This window comes from Sylvia atricapilla, chromosome 5, assembly GCF_009819655.1.
Source record: "Sylvia atricapilla isolate bSylAtr1 chromosome 5, bSylAtr1.pri, whole genome shotgun sequence".
NCBI lineage: Eukaryota > Metazoa > Chordata > Aves > Passeriformes > Sylviidae > Sylvia > Sylvia atricapilla.
Genome location: NC_089144.1, coordinates 65,490,221 through 65,507,992, shown reverse-complemented (window position 1 = coordinate 65,507,992; position 17,772 = coordinate 65,490,221).

Sequence of the window (17,772 nt, the reverse complement as noted above, 5' to 3'; positions counted from 1 at the left end):
TTCTAGCTATGCTGAATGTCTGTACTGGGGAAGAGAGTGTGACATAATAGGGCTGAGTGCATTGAGGTGTCTGAGCACAAGAGCAAAATGAAAGGAACCTCACATTCATCCCTCTCAGAGATGACAGGGAGGAACTGTTAGCCAACTTCCTTGAATACCATGTGCTGCCTTTACAAGAAATACAATGAATATTCTCTCCAACTAAATGAAAAAATCTTGCTGCCAAATGTCCGAAAACACTTTTTCAAGCAGTTCATTACTGTCCCTAGGGAGATGGAGAGTATAGTGATTTCTCAGTGGGAAAAGTCAGGACAAAGTTCCCATATGGCTGAAGGTCACATATCAGAGCAGTGACTGGCTCAGAGAGGACACGCAGCTATCCAGACCTGGCATCTTAAGTACAAGCCACAGAGCAGCACCTTCCACCTGAACTCTAACCTGCACATCAGAAATTTGGTAGGGTGGTGGGATGACAACATCTCTGCTTTCACACAAAATGCCAAAGGTTATTTTCCTATAAGAGTGAACATTGCCACAAACATTCTTACTGATTTCACCTCATCATTAAAAGTAGTTCAGAAAGCAGCTTGTGAACTCAGCACTTTCTCACTCAGAGATAAGATGAAGACTTTGGGGTTCCTGCAAAACCTTGCACTGACTCCTGAGAACCCCAAAATATCACTCCATAGATTGATTAGATGCCATCTACGCACACATCAACTTTCATGTAATCAATGCATGTCTCTTCCCACGTGGCACTCCCTTATATTTGGTACAACTCCATCCAGATACTCCCACCCTTTCCTATTTATGACTCTGAAAATCTATTTACCAGTGAATAGATTCAGTTTGTACAGAGGCTGCCTGCTGCTGGTCCTCTTCACTTAACTTTGGCTGACTCGTGCAACACTGAAGGTGTGAGAAAGACCCAGCATTCTACATTCTGGACATCATTATAAATAAACAACACAAGACTCAGCTTTGCACTGTTTGTGACTGCACCACAGACAAAAGTGGCGCAGTTAGAGCATTTTTTTCTGCTAACCAGCGAGCTTGGAAATATGGTCAACGAAGAAAGTGCTGATGCTCCTTTTGAAAAGCAGGATGTTATTAGCATCTCATCACACTGAGAAAGCAGTGCCTGACCCCAAAAACCCTCATTGAAAGCAAGAAAATACTCGGCTCCTGAAAATTTTCTGTCCTGTTTCATACTCTGCCTTCTTTTGTCTCCTCACCAGGATATTTCTTTCTGCACCCTAGAGATGGTAAGGTCTAAGTGATGCCATAAGTAATGGCTTTCATGATTGGAAGGCATGTTAAATATCATCATTTTGCAGAGCAGACTCCTACTAGGAAAAGTTTAAGATTAGTGGCAAACTTCTCACTGTAAGTTTATTTGGTGGTAATTTTGGCTTATGACTAAAAAGGAAATAGCAGACAAAAATTGCTCTTCTCAAAAACATAATTTTTCACCTGAAAATTGAAACTTTCAGGACACAAAGTTTTTCAGTTTTTCATCAATGCTTAATTATAAGATTTTCTGTCATCTGATTTTGGGTTGCTAATGCTCTTATTTAACAAAATAAATTCCACTCACAATATTTACAGAAATCATCTTTCTAATTTAAACCTTCAATAGTGGGAAAATATTCTCTCCACTTGATTTATGACAGTAGTTGAAAGGCCATATAATTTCAGGAAGAGTGCTAAGGAAAAGACATAGAAAATACAAGAAACAAATGAGTCAGAAGTAGGAAGTGGATCAAGGATGTAGAAGATGTATGGAACTGAATCTGAACTACTTTCTGAAAACACTGTTAAAAAAGCTTCCCTCCACAAAAGCCAAGCAGTCATTGACAATAACCAACCATAATATCTAGATAGCCCCAATGGAATGATAGCTGAATTTACCTTAGCAGCAAGTCTTTGAAGTCCTGTTAATTTGGATGAAGAGCACAGAAGTGGGACTCATGCTTTGTCTGCTGTTTTGTTCATCTCTATATCCTCCAAGAAACCCAATTGCTGCAAAATCCCTTCATCCTTTGTCTGGTCCCCTCCTCCTTTGCCTCACCAGTGATTATTAAATGCTATCCTTCTGATCAGCAGCTGTTTTGTGGAAAATGGTCATTTTGTAATCCACAATGAAATCACAGCACAGCTGTTCTGGGAGATTATATGGGAAGCGATTGATGCTGCGGGTTGGGATTAAGTGCAGAAGAGTGACCTGTATTAACTGAGTAGAAAGTTTCTTTAAAACACTGAAAGATTCCGGCCATTTCCATGTGGCAGCTATTTGGGAGCTGGTATGGAGGAAAATGGCAGCTTTGGCAAATGCTGCAGGGGAGGAGCAACCTTAACTTGGAAACTGCTAGCACCCTTGGCATCAGGTCACCCCTTGCACTGTGCACTGGCTGTCTGTGCACTTTGCAGAATGGCAAAGACCAGAAGCATCCCAGCCCTAGGACATCTTCCTGCTCGCACTTAATAGTTGCAGGAAGGGCAGAATAAAAAAAAAAAAAAAAAAGGGAGAGGTGTTTTATGCAACTGCATCTGCTCTGAGGACTGAGGATTTCAGTCCCTGAAGAGATACCAATACAGCTCTCCTCATAGGAACTGGAAATTTTGATGCCAAAAGGAGCCCATTGGCAGAAGAGCTGCTGAGTGGCAGACTGACACCATGGAATCACTACCACGGTGGAGGTATTTGAAACAACAGTAAGGCAAGCCAATAGTCAAAGCATAGGAGGATGAGGCAGATAGTCAGTGTCACTCGTAGTGTCAGATTTTACCAAAATGTGAAGGTCACTGGGAATCCCAGCTGGTTCACACTGGATGAATTTGGGAATGTAGTAAGAAGAGACAGAGATTCCCATTCACACGGAGTCCACTCTGAGCTCTTGCCCTGAAAGTTTAAAGGCTCTCAAAATACCTGTGTGGTATCAAACCCACGAAAAGTACGAAGGACATCACCTCTCATGCGCATATATTGGATGCCATGGAGCAGGGCTGCACTGAATCAAACTGCAGGGGAGGGGAGCATCCCAAATAAAGACACATCCTGTCTTCCCCACAAGCACATTGCCCAGTACCAAGCAGGTGAAGCTTGTGCCATCAGTGAGAAGGAACTGTTGGAGTCCAGGGCATTCCTCTGAGTGCCCTGGGAGGCCACAGACCTCGGCAGGGAGGTTTGGGACTCGAGCAAGAGTGTCTGGGATCTGTCCAGGGCAGGGTTTGGAGCTGCACAGGGGCATTGTAGACACCTGGCATAGAGCCCAGAAGGACACTGGCTTTGACTTCAGCCCATGGGAATGGCTTCCAACACTGAGAGAAGAATTACAAACCACAAAGGTGTGAAAACAGTAGTTTAGCTTACTGTAGGATGAAAAATTATGTAGTTTTGAGTTTTTAGAATGCATGTACATGAGGGACAAGATGGAGGATTTAGGATGATGCCCTTGGTTCTTTCTTCTTCTCCCCTGGCCTCCATCTTCTGGTGACAGTGGCACAAAGTAGTTTAAGGTGATTGAGTCAGAGTAGAGTTGACCCCTTTAGTACAGGCGATAGGTATTGGCACATAACTGTAAATAGTGTACAGTAATTTTCTGTATAAAGGGGCTGCGACATCCCAGTGTGGGAGGAGTCGCCTCATGTCCTCGCTGCTGTTCAGAACTCAGCTGGGCACGGAGAACATTGTGAGATATGAAATAATAAAGAACACAAGAAATCGAGAAAAACGAGACCTTGAAGACTCCACTTCTTTCTTGCAACCTGGCTCAGGGCTTTCAGAGGGCAAAAGACTCTCAACCACCTGAATCTCGGGTGAAGAAACCCAACCCGAGAGGGAACAAGGCAGATTTCCTGCGTGCTGCTCTGCCAAGACAGTAGTCCATCTATCCTCATCCCCCACATCCAACACCAGAGCCCAGAGGCTGGAGGCAGGTGCAGAAACAGCTCTGGCTGGCAGCACAGCCTGTGACAGCACGGGCAGCAGGCAGAGAAGTTCACAGTCCAGGACATGGGCTGTGCTGACCCTTCCTGCCCTAAGCAGAATGGGCAGTAGCTCTGTGGTTATTTTAATCCCAGTCACTGCATAAACTCCTCTAATAGAGATAAGCATTTCTAAGACGGACTAAGTGAAAGCAATGCTAAATATTCCTCTGCTCCATGGACTGCCTGCAGGTTTCTGATTAATAAAAAGGTTTTCCTTCAAACAGATATACTTAATTTACTGAAGTAGGTAGAAAAACAGCTGATGCCATTAAAAAGGAGAGTGATTTCTTTGTCTTTCTTTTTTTCAGTCTGTCCACATCTGGACACGTTAAATTTAACTTCTAAATGCTCAGTTTAAAAAAAAAAAAAATAAAAAAAAAGCCTGGTTTAGAAGCTCAAGAATAGGTAAAGTCCATCTTTACTGATAATCCCTAACACCTTCCTAATTTTAAGCTTGGTTAGAGTATCATTAAAACCCAAGATTCTCTGTCAGTTTCTAAAGCTGGGTTCATGGCATACGTATTGATGAAATTAAACTGAATTCGTTTTGTATGGATGAGAATTCATGTTGGGAAATAAATTAATCAGAAATATCCTAGGGTTTAAAAAATATGCTCATAGCAGATTTAGTATTCTGAATAACGGCAGATATTTATCCTTCCAGAAGATGGCAATCTTTCTCTAGTCTTCTTTCGGGAGTCTCTCCTGCTCACATGTATGCTGGGGGGAAGCAACATCTAAGTTTAGACTTATATTCCTTTCCTTGAAATTTCTTCCCCCCCCTCTTTTTTTTTAACATTTCTTTCCTTGAAATTCCTTCCCCCCCTCTTTTTTTTTAACATTTTTAAGGACACAAACTCTATACCTTGACTCTGGTATGTGGGTCTGTCTGTCTCTTGGAGTCATGTGAGGCTGGGACATATTAAATCCCTGGGAATAGGAAAAAAAAAAAAAAAAGAGGAATGATTGCAGGAGCTTAGCTTTTGCTCACCTTCTGCCCTGCATGAAATTATTCTTCCTAACATTTCTCACAATGTTTCGTCAAATATCACATTAAATTTCCCCAGATTATTGCACACAACCCATAGAACACCAACACCAGAGCATGTTTCCTGATGTTCAACAAGCTCCCCTTTGCAAAATTATGGGGATTTTATATGGTTTTGGTTTGGATTTTGGTTGGTTGGCTGGTTTTTTTTAAATTTTCTATATTAACCTCAACTCAGTCTCACCTATTATAGACAGGAAAATCAAGCTGCATCTGTCCTTCACCCTGCTGTGCCTCCAGTTTTCTTCTCTTTGTATCTGATATTTCCCACCATAATTTGGCATGGCTAGGGTTTTTAGATGTCTCTCTCTCTTTGAACTCAGCAGCAGCCAGTCCCTGGTGACTCAAATTCACCCATTGAAGTAAATGCCAATAGCAGTTGATGTCCTGTGCAAACAGCCAAATGCTCGACTTAATAGAAACAAAACAAGGAAACAATATGCAAAAATCCCCAAAATCTTTGCACAGCACTGCTATGGAGATAGCCAACTCTTAAAAAAGCCTGAGCATTGACAAGTGATGCATTTTTATCCTGGCTCTATCACCATCTACACCCTGGCTTGGGTGTATCCTGCCCAAAAGTGACAAATTTGACTCCCAGGGGTGTTGGTGGAAAAGAGGGTCAAGCAGATCTTGCTAGATAGGTCCCAAAACTCGCAATATTTAACTGGTGCATCTCAAGAGGCACATGATGCCCCATAGCCCCCCACGCAGAGATCCTCCAGGGATACCAGGGACCATTTGCTGTCTTGACATTGGCTCTTCAGCTGACCTGAAGAGGAAAGGAGAGGAGGAAGGGTGGCTACTTACACTCATAGAGTCGCTCTGTGAAAACTCGACAAAGACAGGCTCATACTCACCCCTCATTCCACACATTCCTCACACATGACACTTCCCACAGCTCCTGTTTTTGCTGTTTTTACAGGAAGATCATTCAGAGCCGCAGTCCCCTCCCTTAGTGTCACGCAGAAAGGAGGATGTGTCCCAAGTGGCAGTGACATGGAGAGAGCCAGACTTCTCAAACCCAGTGACAGACTGCAAATGCCAGATTTCTCCCTGAGCTCTAAATAATTCCACTCAGATTGTAACCTTTATTTAGCTGTTTGCATGATGCATTAACTCTTGCTCTGAAAATGACCTCACCAGGCATATTTTTTCTAGCCTAAGCACATTTAAAGGCGAATTCTGTTTTCAAAGATGATCAGCTTACATTGCTAGACACTGAGAGTGTGGCAGAAATAAAGATTGAAATGGAGTAAATGCATCTTAAAGATGGACAAATAAGTCAGTCACTTTGGACCTAACTACTTTTTTTTCCCTCTATTTTTTTTTCCCAAAATAAGTCTTAGTTGGCTGGGTTTTTTTTCTAATTTTTATGGTTGTCAGCAACTCAAAAACCACACAGAAAGCAGACATAAAAAGCAAAAAAAATCAGATGCAGCAACCAAGACTTTGAGGACTCACTAGAGATTCTAGGTGCCTCAATTTCTGAATAGGAAATATAAGACTATATATTATGTATAAGGCCAGGGGGTTGCTTTTCACAGAGTACTTAAACTCTAGGACGTGTTCACCTGAGCACACAGAAAAAAAAAATAGTATTTATGTAATTTAGCTAACCATAAAATGTAAACAGATAAGAAAACCACAAATTTATGCATATAAGGATATTAAAGAGGTGCCAGTCCAGAAAAGGGTCTGTACAAAACTCCAAGTAGATAAACACTTACCTTATCCACTCCTCCCTATTCCCACCTGCTCTTCTGAAGTGTCCAGTGCAATACTACAGGGTGATCATGGATTTGCTCCCATGTCTTTCTGTCTGACTGAACATGCAGTAGCCAAGAAATTCCATGAGATCTAACCATTTGCTTTGAAATGTACCAAGTCTGTCGTTTTACTGATGGTTTAATTCTTTCTGAGCTCGCTAAATCATCACAGCCACTAGATTGGCAGGGCGTCCACTTCTGCAGAATGAATGAGCCTTTGCGATTTGGTAGTCCTCTCTATGAAAATTGTTGCTACTTTTAAATCTACCACTGACGAGATCTCAGTCTGTTACTACTCAGAATCACAAACACCCAGACTCAATGACTACCACAGGCTCATGGGGTTTTTTATCATCAAGGGGAACAACTGCAACAGCATAGTCTCCTCTCAGATGTAACAGAACTCAAAGAACTTTGGATAATCATTTCTAGTGATACACAGAACTCCTACCAGAGCTACAACACATATTTTATACAACTAACTGGTATTGACTGTGCAGCAGAATATGATGGAGAACCCATCACATCCTCAGAAAAGTTATTCCAATGATTCATTAACCTCATTCTTAAAATTTTGATCTTGCTCTGTAAAGCAGTGACGGCTTTAGTTTTCCAACCTGATCGGGTTGCTCCAACACACAAATAAATACCCAGTGAAGCGATTTCCTAAAAATGTTATTGTAAGAGTCACAAATCAGTGTGTTTCATTAGAGGCACACAGTGTGATCTAACAAGCTGGCTGGTGGCCCAAATTCCTAGTTCTGTACCTAGCTCTGACACATAATTTTCCCCTCCCATCGGCCAAGTCATTAGTTGTGCATTTACACTGCAGTCAAAGCGGTGGCAATGATGGGGAGTAAACATTCAGTGCTTGTTTTAATTGGGTGTTGCTAGGAATTTCACTCCAGCAATGGGGAGCACAATGCAGGGTACAAACCTAAGTACAGAAACAGAGTAAACTGTGCTAAGCTCCTCATTGCCATGGCTGGATTGATGGCTCAAAATAACCCTTGTTTCCATGCACGACAAAGTGGGGTCTTTGGAGTCATTCCCACAGATGCCAAGCTACAGCACGGGAGATCCTTGTGGATACTGGAATCAGCACAAAGACAGCCGGAGACATTCTGCTTGGGTAATGACAAAATTTGAGGACCTAAAGCTAATCTGTGGAAAGAGTACTTCACACATATGCAAGTGATCTTGGAGTCAAGGATATGTTTAATATGTTTTAAAGAAAAAAGCAAACAAACAAACAAACAAAAAGGCAAAAAACCCACCAAACCACCCAATACAGTCAAACCACATTGCACTTTGTTTTCACTCATGAAAATGAGAAAGCCCAAGCAATTGTTCTTTGCTTTAATTTATCTTTCCCTCCATTTCACTATGGTGAATCAGAATAAACAGAGTTAGAGGAAGCCAATAACGATTATCTAATCAATCTACCTACATCACTGTGACCTTAGCACCCTGAAGAACTTCAAGCCTACTGTTAAATTTTTTTTGCAAGGGAGATACCACTCCATCCTGGAATAAAGTCCCTTGTAATATATATTTTTTTCCAATCAAATCACAACATAAACCAGAAAACTTTTCCATCTCTGCTAAATGCCGTGATATCTCTTCCACATCTGATCAATTTATTCACATGGATTGTTCTCTCAAGGCCATTGGAGCTACATAGTTTATTGAAGTTCAACTCACATGCTAGTATTTGAGGAAGCAGTGCCTCAAAGGAAACATCTAAGCTAGCAGGAAAGGTTTGGAAATCTAAAAGAGTGAGTAAGACAGAGAGTTAGCTTTTTTAAGGCAAGGCGTGGGAGGGGTTTTCATTCTTTAGCTATTAAAAACTCCTTGCCTTGACAAGAAAAAAAAAAGGAGGAAGAGAAAACTGGGAGGAGAAGGATTAATGAATAAAGAGGCAGCATGGCAAGAGACGCAGCAGGCATGGTGGCCAAAAGGCACAAGCGAGTTTCTCAGGCTGGGTTCCCTGACAGAGCAGAGGTGGTAGCAAGCACAGATCAGAGGATTCGAGGTCTAATATGCTGTCTGAAGTGAGTAATGAGACCAGCTTTCCTTACAGTGCTGAGCAGAGGGGTTTTGCTACAGTGGCTGCTTTGAAAACAATCGTGCTGGATATTACAATCGCACCTTTTATCTTTCTTGTTATCCTGATAATTATCCGGGATTGAGGGCATCTCCTTTTTTTCCTCAGATTTGATGCGGATTTGGGGTTCCTTTCCATGCCTTTATGGCATTTTTGGAGCTGTGGCTTCACAGACAGTCCTTCTGCCAAGGCCAGTCTCCATGGCTCACGCGTCCCATGAGGTGGGCAGCACACTGCAGCTGCCTGTGCCCCAGGGAGGGGACAGGTCAGGACAGGGCAGTGGTGACATGACTCTGGGGCCCTGGCCCCGCGCCCTGGAGGCCCAGTGGGAGCAGGGAGTGCCAGGAGTGTCACTGCCATGGGCATGGGGTGGATGCAGCACGTGTCTGCTGTGCCAGGGGAGTTTCAGGGCACCCAGGCTTCCCTACAAGTCCTGAGGGAAAGGAGTGCCCCAGTTGTTGAAAACACAAACACGAAATATTTTGGAGACAGCCAGCAGAGAAATTGCGCGTCTGCCTCTCTTCTGCTGTACTTTTTTTTTTTGGTTGGCCTTCTTTCAGTTGTTGGTTTTTTTTTTTTCTTTCTTTCTTTTTTCTCTCTCCTTCTCTCTCCACACCTCCCTGTTTGCTCATAGCCAGGTTTCCACATGCCCAGGCAACCCCAGTTCCATGCATTGGGCACAGACATCAGTTCCTGAGGGTGACCCAGCCATGGAAAGGAGGGCACCAGGTGGAGTGACAGTGTCCTGGCCCAAGGGAGGCCAGAACCAGGTGACCCTGCAGCCACAGCCTTTGTGCAAGTACATTACAATCTGTGTCTTATATCAACTGCTATTTTTCCCATCAGGCTGACAGTTTAAAAAAAAAAAAAAAAAACAGATAAACAACTATCCTTCCTAGCCCCCATTATTTTTTCTGAGCAGGCTCAAAACTGCATTATTTAGCCAGCTTTATGGGGGCCTTTGTCATAGGTGACGAAAGATCTGTTTCTGACAGAAAAAGTGTGATTTATTTAAATGCAAGACATTGCTCAAAATGTGGTTTGTTGGGTTTATTTAAAGAAAAAGTAATTAGGATCTTTTGTAATGTGGATAAACCAGAATATTCCCCTGCCAGCCTTGTTCTCAAGAAACAGCTATGTGGTCTTGACTGAAATTAAAAACAAAACCAAAAAGAATCCTATAAAACTACTGAAGCAGACATGAGGTAGATGATGCTGGCTTCAAGTTTGGCAAAGGCAAAAGCAGCCAAAGCCAGACCATGTGATGGAATGTGCCAAGTGACTGTTATAATAAAGAGGCAACACTACCAGCGATGTCTGCTGTGTTCTGTGTACCCATTAACATGCTAATCTCAACGTTAGTCTTTCCCAGGTAGCCAAGGACTATTATTGCTGAGCTTTGCAACTAAGCATTAAGCATTGTGGCTAAACAGCTTAACAAGAATTATTTGCCATCACCTAACAAGGTAAGCATGAAGGCAGGAGAGCCTGGCTAACACGTTACCACATGCAGAACTTATTGAAATTAGGTCAGGAAGAATGGAGAGAAGACTTCACAAACCTCTTCCAAACAGTGAAAAGCAGTCCTCTGTGGTACAGTTTCTTATGGGAAGCAAAGGGTGCAGACTCGATAATACACTGGAAAATGCATTGCAGGCAAGAATCTTGCAGGAATTGGGCTAGGCTAGAATGTAAAATAATGGACTGGATGAGCTAGTAAGATTTCCCAATCTCTAATTTCCATGGTTAAAAAAATTGCCACAGTTTGCATTGCTTGAAATTCCTTCACATGAGTTACAGAAACTCTGAGTGAAGCAGAATATGAGGCTGGAGCAAGAGAGGTGGATGCATTTCCTGGATGACACAAAGAAGAAAGAAAAGCCTTCAGCCTGGAAGAGGCTGTGAAACTAGAAGATTGGCTGAACAGAAAGAGAGGGAACACAGCTCAGAGGGACTGCTCCCACCAGGCTGAAACACGGGTGAGACACAACTGAGGATACCACGGTGAAGATTTAGGGGTTAGGTCAGTGGTAAAGAGGGTGGCTTTGAGTGAGCAGTGACACTGCCTAAGTATGCTGCTGTCACTCATGATCAGTCTTCAGCTCTGGGTAAGAAGTGGGAAGGATCAGCTCCTGCTCTCTGCATGACTCTCCAATATTAGGTTTCACCAACAGGTTTTTCAATTATCAGAATATTTTGATTAGGGGCTTCTCTCCCACTCTCCTTGTCTTTAAAACAAGAATTTTCTGTTTTGCTTTGGTTTGAACTCAGATTTCAGAGGACTGGATTTAAACAAGGAATTGAAGAGCTGGTCTTTCACTCCCATCCAATGCTGGAAAATAAATATCCTCAATTACTCCCATCATGAAGTCATGAAGCCTCACACACAGCTTTGCCAATGCACTGCAACCCTGACTTTCAACATCCCTAGCATTTCAGTTCATGACTGGATGCAGTGGCAGGTGAGCCACACCCCTTTCAAAGCAGGTCACTGGCCTGTGCTAGGGCACTTTACCACTTCGGGTAAATTTGTCTGTGTTGCAATCCTAAGGATACCCTTGGGCTCTGCTAGGGGACACCTAAAGCCCAACCTTATTGAGCAATTCCCAATCAGCCCAAGGAGAGTTCAGTCAATCCTACTGTACCACATTTATTATTCCAGCCTTGGAACACCTCTAGAGCTAACACAGCAGACCAGGAAAACAGCAGCTCCCTCTGCAATCATCATGCTCATCAGATTTGGTACAAAGGTGATGTGAGAAGTGCAATATTGCTAAGATTCCAAATGAAACCATTCTTGAGCTTACTGGTGTTTCTTTCCACTCACAGTCTGTTACAGACCTTGAATGTGTGCTTCATGGCTTTGTTAGAGCAGATCTGATGTTCCCCTCTATTCATAGATTAAAATGTATTCTTTAATTATGATATGAAAATTAAAATCTATAATGAACTTCTCCACAGACCTTCTTAGCCATTTTTAGAGCTGGCTTAAACTCTGCACTGAAGATCTAGAGACTGTTCTTTGCCAAGCTCTTCTGAGGTCCTCAAGAAGCTTTGAGATCCTCTAGAACAGAAGAGCCACTGGTGTCATTTCCCTGCTGCTAAAGAAAAAACCTGTGGGTCACAGATCAAATGTGATAAGGTACAGGTTTTCCCAGCACCAATTGCTGCCTTGGGGATGTATTCAGGAAAGCCTAGACAGGGGTGTCAGACACATCCAGTCTGGCTTTGTCTACTGTATTTCCCAATGGGAAGATCCCTGTGCTATTTCTTCTCCGCCTTCCCAGGCATTCACTGGTGTCCTGACTCAGACACCCAGCTCACTGGCCCGTAACCAAAATGTACAGGCAGGGAAAGTGACCTGATGCCTGCAGGATCTTAGCCAGCTTATTCCACCACTGCTTGGAAAATAGCCATGGCTTGGGATGCCCATATCCACCCCCAAAAAGCTTCTCTCTCTTTTTCTGAGCCCAGAGCTTCTCTCAGCTACTAGGTCATGTGTAGGTGCTAAGACTTCCCACAGAGGAGAGCAGCAGGGAAGGCAGGGAGTGCCACTTCAATCTTCTGTCCTAGAGGCAAATTTAATCAAGTGCTTTCCACAGAGCTTAGGACTCCTAGCAGTGATTCTCTTTACAGTTGTTTGGGGGTTCTTACAGAGGCTTTCCCTGTAGTGGTCACACCTTTCAGAGACACAGATGCATCAGCTGGACACAGCAGACACCTGCTCTGACCCCATGCACAGCATCCACCTTGGGGTTTCTCCTGCCCACATTGTGGCCACAGATCTCTGTCTTTTTAGGGTGACGTCCACACTGGACTGAAAAACTTCAGATGTCAAGGAATTTGCTACCCCTAAACTGTCCCACTAGCTTACCAACCTCACAGCTCAGAGTGCACACCATATTTCTGGATGGTCTTCACCACTAGCCAGTGAGGTGACTTCTCTATTAGCAACCTAAGACGTTCAAGACACACACAAGCCCTGACAGGCAATTCTCCACACTGTTTGCACGCTTAGTGGCAAGTTTTGGCTTGTGGCAGCCTGTGTTCTCTGAACAACAGGAGGGTGCTCTCCCAACAGCAGGGCTGACTCTGACAACATGGGTCAGGGCATCGTTCCTAACAGATTATTTGGGCAAGGCTACCTTCTTTGGGGAAGAAGAAGTTTTATTCAGATGGATGCTGTACCACTTGCCCTCAGGTTCAGAGAACTAACCCTGGATCACTTTATTTACCAGTGTAGGTGTAACCCAGATTTCAACAAGACTTTTCCTGCCAGCACTGTTTACTATTAGAAATTTATCTCTCAAGTAAAATATTTGTGGACTTTGATTAAGTCAATTCCTAACTTTCTTTTACATAAACTACATTTTGAGTCCTTTCCAGTTTTTAGCATCCTTTGAGAACTTCAAACAGAGAAATAGAAGGCAGTACTCCAGTATGATCTCACCAGTCAGGCTTATACTGCAGGCCCTTCCCAACTTGCCTTTTTCTTAGGAACATAGCAGAAGGCACAAGTCCTCCTGTCCTCACCTGTGTACCTTATTTCCAGGGTCAGGAATCCCATAGATTTGTGCCAACTGGAGAATACACTGATCTTGTCCCTGATATGAGCTCTCGAGAGGTATCAAGACTTTAGAGGGTGCCAAGTTATACTTCCCCTGCTCAGCTTGGACCCAGAAGTTAGTGGGAAAAAATGAAAATGTTATGCCATTCGCTATTCCCCTCATATATTTCAGAGTGATACAGTCTTTCCTAATCTGTTGAGGTTTTTAGCCTGGAGACTATTTTGATTCCCATATCCTCTATAGTGGCATTGTGAGACTGGATACCGTCTCCAATCTCCCAATTGTCACATCGCAATACACACTTTGCTATAAGAAGGTAGCCATAGCATTTTGTAGTTCTAATGCACTTAAGAGATCCATCTGTGCAGTTTGAGCTGACCTTACAGTTGTTGTCCTCCTCCCTGCCATTTATGTGATATGCAAATATAACAGAAATTAAATTTTCCTGATAAACGAGTTCAGGAGATGATAAAAAGGTGATATCCATAGGAACACCACTAGAAGCACTTGCTAATAAGAGGATCTCCCCCGGCAGGTGCTTTCTGAGGCCAAACCATCGACGTGCTTTCCAGCTGTGCAGCAGGGTTGTTGTTGCTTATTTTGCCTCTAACCCTTCCACCCACCAAGAAGGTTTCTGCATCGCAGCCCACGGGCTTTTACACCATCGTCTTGTTCATTCCATCACTACACAAAAATAGCCCCCACTCAGTCTCTTTGCCTCTGTGACTGCAGCAAGGCTCCAGCCTTTCTGTTCTCAGGGCTGCTGCCAAGGCCAAGGCGGGAATTTGCTACCCCTAAACACAGGGCACCCAGTGATACAAGTTAGGTGAGCAGAACGTGTCACCCTGTCACTACACCAGCTCTCATTGACTGAAAGATACATCGATGCAAGCTTTGCTCTGTTGCAAAACAAATACTGAACCGAGTTTCAGCCTCACCAGCCCACAGGTGTGACACAGCTGCCACCGTGCCTCAGCGCAGGTGTCACCACTTTGCTAGGCGACCAGCACAACATGGCAATGGCCTGTCAATACACCACGCGAAGGTCACAGGGCTGAGTCTTCAATCTTCAGCAGCAAACTCCAGGACTTCTAAAATAAAATAAATATAATGAATAAAAATAAATATAATAAATAAATAAAATTTTAAATTTTAAATTCAATAAATTAATTTTAAAATTAGGGTGTTTTTTTTTACTTTTTTAAATTTAAGTTTTTAAATATTTGAAAATTAAATAAATTAATTTCATAAAATCGAATAATTCTCTAAATTAGTAAATAAATAAAATAATAAATAAATCAATAAATTAATTAATAAAAGGCACCTCAGCCTGCTTTGCAAGCACAATTTGCAGCTATGAACTTCATCTCCAGCCATCAGAATGTATTTTTCTCAGTATTTGTCCCTTTTCTTCCCAAGGCAAATACTTCAGTAGCCATATGATGGGCAAAGTTTTAGGAGCTATGTTCAGCCCTCTTGGAAAATACCATAGTTAGCATGCTGGAAGCTTATTGCCTTTATTGTCAGTGCAAAAACTTCCCCCTGAATGTTGATTGGTAACCTCTAATGGGGCACTAAAAGGAACAACTTTGCCTTCAGCAGAGAGCAAGGGGGATTAAGTGCTGAGCATTAGACAAAGCCAAAAAAAAAATATCAGGAGTCCCGTTGTGCTAACCCTTATCTCCAGAAACACCTTTGACATGCAGAATGTTTGTTTGAGGTGATTACCTGGGTGGAGAGGTTGTTGTTGCATAAATTATTTACTTTTAAAACCACAGTTATTTGCCTCCACCCTTCTCACTACTGCCCTGTGTACTGGTACTAGCACCTCAGCGTTTGGGAGCACTGCAAAGAGCTGCAGGAGGAGAGCTGCACCGGGATGCACCTGCCAAGACACAGATGTCCACTGGGACCGGCCATTAGCACAAAAGAGCAAAAGTAGACTTCTCCCTCTGCTGTAAAGGCCATCAGGCAGCGTAGCCCCAGGAGAACAAGGGGCTCCAGTGAAGGGAAGAATGACCAAGCCTGGGAGAAAAGCATCAGTTCCTTTGCTTTTCCCTGTCTCTGCCACATCAGAGGTCAGGGTGAGTTCCAGTTGATCAGCAGCACTTGAGGACATGGTCTGGTGGTGAACATGGGCGTGGTGCTGGCTGGACAGTTGGACTTGATGATCTTAGAGGTCTTCTCCAACTTTAATCATTCTGTGATTCTGTGAAATAAAAGCAGTCTAGCAGGCCTCCTGCACAACAGGGATGTGCTGCCTCCCACCCTGCAGGTGAGAAGTATATCTGGCCTCTTCTTCTAAGGCTCTGCACATCTAAAACTCTCAGGATCAATCCTTAACAGCTGCCTGAAGGGAGCAAGCAGCAGAATTGAATGGAAGGTCATGGGTTGGGATATACCGGTGACACAGCTGCACTGATAAAGAAACACCTTAGAGTGTAGAGGAGAGAGGGAAAACCAGCACTGGATTACTGGTTAGAAGGAGCCTGTGCTCCCTGAGGTCACTGGCAACACTCACGTTGGGTTTTTGTGGTGCAGGGTCACACCCATAGTATTCGTCCCAGACAAAGCAAGTTCATTTCCTGGCTTGCAGTATGTCCTGCTGTGTCCAGTGACAGTGGAGACCAGAACCAATAGGCTTCCATTACTGGGTGTCCCTTGGGAAGCTGCTCCACACACCAACAAAAGTCAGTCCTGATATTTAACTAAAATTTTCCTTTCTTTCCATTACTCCACATACTTTCTTCTGGATCTTCTCCCTTAAGCAGCATATTCCACTTGCCTCTGTCCTTCCAAGACAAAGTTTCATCACTGTGTATGCAAGCCCAGTTCTTCAGCAGAACTACCTGTCCCAGCCCTGCCCTGCTTTGATTCACCACCCTGCCAAAAGGAAGAACAGCACTTGCAGTGCTGGGAGCAAGACTCAGATTTTCAGAATTATTAAGGAACCACAATCCCAGAGCAGTCTGAAGGAGCTGCAGCTGTGACCATGTCCAGCTGCCACAGCAGGCAAAGAGGCTACAATCCCAGTGGGACTGGTTACTCCAGAGGAAGGTCTTGCTGCTCCTGATGACAGCATTGTAATCACCAGAAACAGAATAACTGAGGTGCAGAGTCAGTGAGGTGCAGAGTCAGTGCCACATGTGATAGACGTGCTCCTCAAAGTATCAAAACTGAACGGCATTATGAAAATTATCCTCTTTCAGGCTAATCATGGCACTCTGAAACAGGGACACAGATCTCTGTGATAGCCATGCTAGTGATGACTACTGCCTCTTAACACCACATGAATTTCCAAGGGCAGTGGTGGCTGATTATATTTCTGACCAGCATCTGGCACGCTGGGGCCTGGCTTCTCAGCATTGCCATGGAGCAGATAACAGTAGTCATCTTCAGTAATAATATGGTTTGGTTTGTTTCTTCAGACTGTTAGAATAAGTTGTCAGTAAGAGTAATGAGCATCGTGCTTGCTTTTTATGCCTGTGCAAATTTAATTCCAGTGCTACAAAGGTATTCATTTGGCTCTATGAGGCTTTAGAGACACTAGCTCTAGGCACAAGTAGCCATAGTCCTCAAAATACATGTCTATCCCAGATGTTCTGTCTCCCTAAAAGAACCATTCAAGATGGAGAAAAGAAAAAGAAATTGCTACTTATACCCCAAAGCTATTAACCCCTTGTTCCTTCAGCAGGCTTACCAGGGACAATATGTGAGTCAAACTGTGGCAGCACATTGGCTGAATAAGGCCCAGATATGTGCAGACCATTAAATTACATTACATTTGTGAGGCAACCTGGAAAGCTAAATTGAGTCAGACAAGTACCTATAAAATCTGTCATGGTGAAGTCACTCTTGTTCAGTGGTTTATTGCTATCCTCTGAGCTATGACACATGAGCTGAACAGTGTCTGTAGTAGTATGACGTGAAACAGAACAGCATAAGTCCTGCAACAGTTAACTTCTCAAAAGGTGAATGGATGCCTTTAGTCTCCCTGGACTGAGGACTAGAAAATTGAGACAGATCTATTATGATATACTCCTCCAGCTCTTGAGTGCATGTACATACACAATACATCTATTCTTTTCAGAATAGGGCTCACTCACTTTAAGAGTAAAAATTCAACAACCAGCCACAAATGGTTCCCAAATTATACTAACATAGAAGAATACAGCCTCTCTAGTCTGTTCAGATCTGCAATACAAGAAGGAACATCAAGGCAGACTTTCCAGGCAAGGAAGAAAACAGTACCTTGGTGTGATGCCAGAAGTTAAGGTAGTTGGACCCATT